Consider the following 7070-nt stretch of genomic DNA (forward strand, 5'->3'; position numbering starts at 1 on the left):
GTATGTTTCTGTAGTCTTATTATTGTAGTCGATTGTAGTCGTAGCAAGCAGTTGACTGATGATAAATGTTGTAGGTGCCATTTTGGGTACAGCTCCTCATCTTGCAGAGAGTACTCAAAGACCGGTGATCAGCCTACCATCTGACTTGGAGTTCCAGAAGGCCATCGATGTTTTTCGGAGCTTCCAGGTAGATTTCCTTTTTTGAGTTGTCACATGGACCGAGTAGTTGTGAGGCTTTTAACTCACCATTGCATACTTGGACCTTTTCAGGAACGAAGTCATCAACTAGAGCAGGAGTGTGCCCGACTGACAGAAGCTCTAAGGGTTCACGAGGTTGGAGTGAAGTCTTTTGCTGTGGAACGTACGGATCACGCAGTCCTGCAGCAAAAATTGGAGAGCCGCTACAAGTCTCTGAACAAGAAGTATCAAGGTAAGTATTTTGCATACTCTGAGTATGTCCGATTGTAGTCAGCTGTGGTTGAACTTGTTTTATCTTGTAGAGCTCAAAAAGCAAGAGATGGCTGCAAGGAGCCAAGTTCTCGACTGGAGAAACGTGCACGACCGAGTGGCGGATGAAGCTGAACGTCTTCAGGCCGCACTGACAGAAGCACAGGCTGCTTGTGAGCATCAGCGGGAGTGGAAGATGCAGAATGGTGTGATGCTTGCCATGGCCATGGTGGCGTGTAGAGATCATGCCCAGACCATGGGAAGACTTCGAGGTGAATTCCAGGAGCTAACTGTAGCAGCTAAAGACTTGGTGAACGCCATAGCCCCCGTGGAAGAAGGCGCAGGGCCGCAATCACTAGTCGAGCGATTGAAGGCTGCCCCGAGTGAAGTGGCGGGACTCTGCAAAGTTGTTTGCAAACAGGTCTTTGCAGTCGTGAAGTCCTACTACCCGAGGGTAGACTTGGCGGCAGCTGGTGACGGCGTGGCTCGCAACTGCATAGAAGAAGCATATGCGCAGTACCTCGAGGAGGTGGAGCCTATCGCGTCGAAGATGTCGGAGTTTGTCTCTCTAGAAGAGCCTTGAGTTTTGTATGTACTCTTGAATCTGTGTCGAGTAATCTGAACAATACTTTTGGACAAATGAATATTTGCCCATTGCTTGAGGTGATTGTCTTGCGAAGAGTAATTTTACTCTATCTTGTCCGACCCAAAGTCTCAGGGTCGGCTGAGCCCGACCCTTTGGAGAGGAACTCCGCCTCGCCCGACCCTGAGTCTTGGGCTCAACTTAGCCTGTCTGCTTCGCCCGACCCTGAGTCCTGGGGTCGGGTGCGCCCGACTCCTTTGAGGGTGGAAGCTCCGCTTCGCCCGACCCTATGTCCTGGGGTCGGGTTCGCCCGACCCCTTTGAGGGTGGAAGCTCCGCCTCGCCTGACTCTAAGTCTTAGAGTTGGGTGTACCCAACCCCTGAGCAGGAGGTCAGAATATTCCAAGCCCCCGAGATAATGGTGTGAGCGTAGGCCGCGCTTGGCTTGGAGTAGTTCCGAGTGTCGAGTAGTCGTAATGCTGTCGAGTATTCTTTTGAGGGACATGGGTGCACTGTACACCTTTTTCCTTTGTGGATGCACGGGTGTACTGTACTCTTTTGTCCTTTGTGGCATAAGTACCATCACGTGGGCAGAGTCAGGAGTCGTCAGACTCATTGATCACGAGCGCATAGAAACTCTTGGGCAGGTGGTAGTTGCATCTTTCGGCTATAAATAGAGCCATTTGGAGAGCGAACCAAACCAAGTTTCTGAGTGGCAATGGATTGCCTTCTGTTGCTTTTGTTTGATTGTAAAGAGCCATCAAAGAGTGCACCAGTGCTAGAAGATTCCTCCTAGATTGAGGCCACCTTCCCTCCACAGACTCCTGCGCTCGTAGGGATAGCCGCGATGCTAGAAGATTCCTCCTAGATTGAGGCCACCTTCCCTCCACAGACTCCTGCGCTCGTAGGGATAGCCACGATGCTAGAAGAATCCTCGTAGGAGGTTTCGTCGCACGCCTCATCTTGCAGCTCGTGATCCAGTGGAGTACGCGCTGGAACTCGCGGGTGATGGGTGATGAGTGACGCGGTCTTTATCCCGCTCTCTGAAAGGTGGAGGTGTGGCCGTAGAGTGGATTGGCTCCGCAAGGCTAGCAGAAGAGCAGCCTTGGTTCCCTCTAGGCGCGTCGTGCCGGATTCATCGTTGCCGCTGTCAAGGCAGTGGCAATGCTGGAGTTCCTGGCATTGCCTTGGGTAGAGGACCTGGATATGGCTGTGTTTTGCGCAGCTTCCTTGCGTGTGGGCCCTTCCCATTGTAGTCGGCACATCTGAGTGGCCTTGTGATATAGTAAAAGCCTGAGGCTTAAATGCAGCCCGCCAGTAGGAAGTTGCTTGTAGTCTTCGTGTATTCCGAGTACTTGTACTTGTATGTAACCTGATGTATCTTTGGTTCAGTAAAGAAATACTTTACGGAAATTTTGTACCAGGGCAGTGATCCTTGTTGAGTTGATAACTCTTGTCGAAGCTGAGGTATCTTGAAGTCCGTAGTTGGGCAATTAGCCCGACTAGTCATCATGAGTTATTGCCTTGAAGCGATTACTCGGATGCCGCTATGGGTAATAGCGACAGAGATGTTCTATATTCCAAGAGTTTGGTACTTGTTCTCCTAAAAGCTCTTGGAGTCTGTAAGATCCAGGTCCCGTAACCTTTGATACGATGTAAGGACCTTCCCATGGTGAATTGAGTTTATGCAACCCTAACGTGTCTTGGATACGCTTAAGGACCATATCGCCCGAGTTGAAAGATCTTCCCTTGATGTTGCGGTCGTGGTAACGCCTTAAACCATCAAGGTATCTGGCAGATTGCACTAGTGCTGCATCTTGTTTCTTCTAGACTGTCTATATCTGTTCGCCTTGTTTCTGTTGCTAGTTCTTCGTCGTATTGTTCAACGGATGGTGATTGCCACATGATGTCAGCGGGTAGGATGGCTTCCGAGCCATATACAAGAAAATAGGGTGATAGCCCAATAGTCTTGCACGGTTGGGTACGTAGGCCTCACAAAGCGTTGGGTAACTCTTTGAGCCATTTGCCGCCTTTGGTGTTGCAAACGTCATGTAGTCTTTTCTTCAGGGCGTCGAGTATCATGCCATTACCACGCTCTACTTGTCCATTGGCTCGCGGATGAGCGACCGAGACATAGCGGACGTCGATGCCGCTATTCTCGCAATATTTCCAAAAGTCGTGATTGTTGAAATTTGACCCTAGGTCTGTGATAATCCTATTGGGAAAACCGTAGCGGTGTACGATTTCATCCAAGAAGTCGAGGACCCAGTCTGCCTTGTGGCAAGTGACTGGTTTGACCTCGATCCACTTGGTGAATTTGTCGATTGCCACGAGTACTCGGTTGAATCCTCCTGGCGCAGTTGGTAACGGTATTGTGACTAGCTTGTAGGCCGATACATGTTGCTATTTTGTGAAGAATTGACAACCTTTGCATTTCTGAACTAGTTGTTTAGCGTTGGCCAGAGCCATTGGCCAGTAGAAGCCTGCTCTGAAAGCCTTGCCAACTAGTGTCCTCGAGGAGGTGTGGTTGCCACAGATTCCTCTATGAATTTCCTCTAGGATTTCTTGGCCGTCTTCTCTGGTGACGCACTTCATGAGTACTCCAGATGAAGCACCTTTCCTGTAGAGCTTGTCTCCGACTAGAACGTAATTTTTTACTCGCTAGGAGATTTTCTCAGCTTTATTTTTGTCGGATGGTAGCTGGTGATCTTTGATGTAGTCGATGAAGGGTGTCCTCCAGTCAACTTCTATCATCATGACTTCACGAGAGACGTCAGCAGTCGGGACCACTGGTGTGGCGACTTGTTCGGATATGGATGGCTTGTGCAGTTCGTGTACGAAAATTGCTGTTGGAACTTCTGCACGAGCTGAGCCCATTTTGGATAAGACGTCGGCGGCAACGTTGTTGTCGCGGACAATGTGATGAAATTCCAAGCCTGAGAACTTGTTTTCCAGTTTACGGACTTCTTTGCAGTAAGCATTCATGTTGTCCTTCTTCCAGTCCCACTCATCATTGACCTGGTTTATAACGACTAGAGAGTCGCCGTACACCAGTAGTCGTTTGATGCCAAGGGAGATTGCAAGGCGAAGGCCGTGGAGTAGTGCTTCGTACTCAGCTTCGTTATTAGATGCTTCCCAGAATATTTGTAGTACGTACTTGAGCTAGTCTCCCCTGGGGGAGATGAGTAATACGCCTGCGCCGGCCCCTTCAAGTTTGAGGGAGCCGTCAAAGTACATTACCCAGTGTTCTGGCCGTTCGACTGGTGTTGGCACTTGATTTTCAGTCCATTCAGCTACGAAGTCGACTAAAGCTTAGGATTTGATAGCTGTCATTGGCTTAAAATCCAAGGTCAGAGCTCCGAGTTCAACTGCCCATTTGGAGATTCTACCCGTGGCATCTCTGTTGTGGAGAATTTCGCCGAGCGGGAAGTCGGAGATGATTGTGATGTTGTGCTCTTGGAAGTAATGGTGCAGTTTCTGGGAGGTGAGCAAAATTGCGTATAAGAGTTTTTGTATCGGTGAATACCGAGTTTTGGAGTCCGAGAGTACTTCGCTGACGAAGTAGACAGGTCGTTGGACCTTGTAAGCATGGCCCGGTTCAGACCGTTCGACTACTACTGCTGTGCTGACGACATGAGTACTAGCTAAGATGTATAGGAGCAAGTCTTCGTTCGGAGAAGGAGCGGTGAGTACAGGAGGTTTTGATAGAAAGTCTTTGAGTTGTGTTAGTGCCTCATCTTCCTCTTCCGTCCATTTGAACTTGTCCTGGCATTTGAGAAGCTTGAAGAAGGGTAGTCTCCATTCTCCAAGTCTCAGATGAACCAGTTGAGAGTGGCCATGCAGCCTATGAGTTTCTGCACATCCTTAATGCTAGCTGGTGCCTGCATGTTTGTGATGGCAGATATTTTTTCCGGGTTGGCCTCAATGCCGCGATGGCTAATGATGAACCCGAGTAATTTGCCGGAAGGTACTCCAAAGACGCACTTAGTAGGATGGAGTTTCCATCCGAAAGCGCATAGACTAGAGAAAGTTTCCTCCAAGTCAGCAATGAGTTCCTCCCGGTTTCTTGTTTTGACGACTACGTCGTCGACATAAGCTTCAACATTGCGGTGAAGTTGCTTTTCGAAGCACATCTGTATGGCCCTTTGGTAAGTTGCCCCTGCATTTTTTAGTCCGAAGGAAAATATTTTGTAGCAGAAAGCTCCGAAAGGTGTGATGAATGTTGTTTTGGCTTGATCCTCCTCTTTGAGGCTTATCTAGTGATAAAGTGCATAGTAAAGCGCACCCAGCGGTGGAGTCGACCACTTGATCGATCCTGGGTAGCCCGAAAGGGTCTTTTGGGTAGTGTTTGTTGAGGTCGGTATAGTCGACGCACATTCTCCACTCGTTGTTTTTCTTACGAACGAGCACGGGGTTGGCGAGCCAGTCAGGATGAAAGACTTCTTTGATGAACCCTGCCGTGAGTACCTTGGCTAACTCTTTTTTGATTGCTTCTCGTCTGTCTTGAGCGAACTGGCGTAGTCGTTGCCATTTTTGAGTAGCTTTGGGATCGACATTGAGAGAATGCTCAATCAGCTCCTTGGGCACACTTAGCATGTCAGCCGGTTTCCAAGCGAAGATATCGTGGTTAGCTCGAAGGAAGCTGACGAGCGTGAATTCCTATTTGGGTCTAGCCCTGTTCCGATCAGGGCTATTTTAGAAGGGTCACCCGTCTAGAGGTCAACTGATTTGAAGTCTTACTCACTGGCGGGTTTCACCTTTGAGGACCCCAACTTATTTTCTAGGATCTCTAGTTCATTTGGATGGAGCTTCCTCAAAGCTGTGAAGACTTGTTGCATAGGACTAGGTGCTTGAGTAGACGCAGCAATTTCCACGGCTTCAGTGTCGCATTTGTAGGATCGCCGTAGATCTCCTTGTAGCGTGAGTTCTCCCTTGGGGCCTGGCATTTTGAGTACCAGGTAAACATAGTGTGGTATGGCCATGAACTTGGCGAGTGCTGGCCTTTCGAGTATGGCATGGTAAGATGTCTCGAAGTCGGCAACTTCAAATCTGATGTACTCGGCACGGTAATGCTCCTTAGTTCCAAAGGTAACCGGAAGGACAACTTGTCCTACTGGTATAGCCGCATTTCCAGGCACAATGTCGTAGAAAGGTGAATCTGTTGGAGTGAGCATTTCGGTAATGTCGAGGCACATCTTCCTTAATGTCTTGGCAAAATAATGTTGAGTCCGCTTCCGCCGTTGATGAGTACTTTGGTTAACTTTGAGCCTGCCACAACCGGATCAAGTACTAGTGGGAAACGGCCTGGTTCTGAGAAATTGGTCCATTGATCTTTTCTGCTGAAAGAAATGGGAACTTCTGACCATTTTAACGGTGTTGGATCTGTTGGTTCGATGGCCATGATCTCCGTGAGCACAAGTTTCTTGGCTCGCTTGGATGTGGTGCCTGGGATACTGCCGAAGATGACATTGATAGTTTTTGAGGCCGTCTGGAAGTCGCCTTCTTCGTCTTCATCGTTGTGGGATTTGTTCTTGCCCTTATCTTTTTTCTTGGTGTACTCTTCAGGAGGTGGTGGTACGGGTAAGTCTAGCATGACTCGGCGCATGCTGTAGCAGTCTATTGCAAAGTGTTTGCTAGTCGGGTGCCATGGGCACTGCTTTTTAAGTAGTTCAGTGAAGGTTGTCCCTTCATCATTTTTTTGGGGTCCCTTTTTCCCAGAGTTGGTCATGGCAGCAACAGTGTTGTCGGGCTTCCTTTTGCGATTGTGATTACTCGAATAGTTGTTTCGAGTATCATTATGCCGAGGTCTATGTTGGTCATTGTTGTGGTTGTTGTCGCGTCCACGGTTACGGTGGGAGCCGAACCGTTCTCGCTCATTGTCTTCTTCATCCGCCCACTGTTGCACCATGACTTTGAGTTCTTTGACATTAGCTGGTCATCGGCGACCGAAGTCTTGGTATGTTCATCGATCGTAGAGCCCATTATGGAAGCACTCGATGACGTCTGTTTTGGAGATGTCAACTATGGTAGCCTTCTTCTTG

Source organism: Setaria italica, chromosome VIII, assembly GCF_000263155.2.
Source record: "Setaria italica strain Yugu1 chromosome VIII, Setaria_italica_v2.0, whole genome shotgun sequence".
NCBI lineage: Eukaryota > Viridiplantae > Streptophyta > Magnoliopsida > Poales > Poaceae > Setaria > Setaria italica.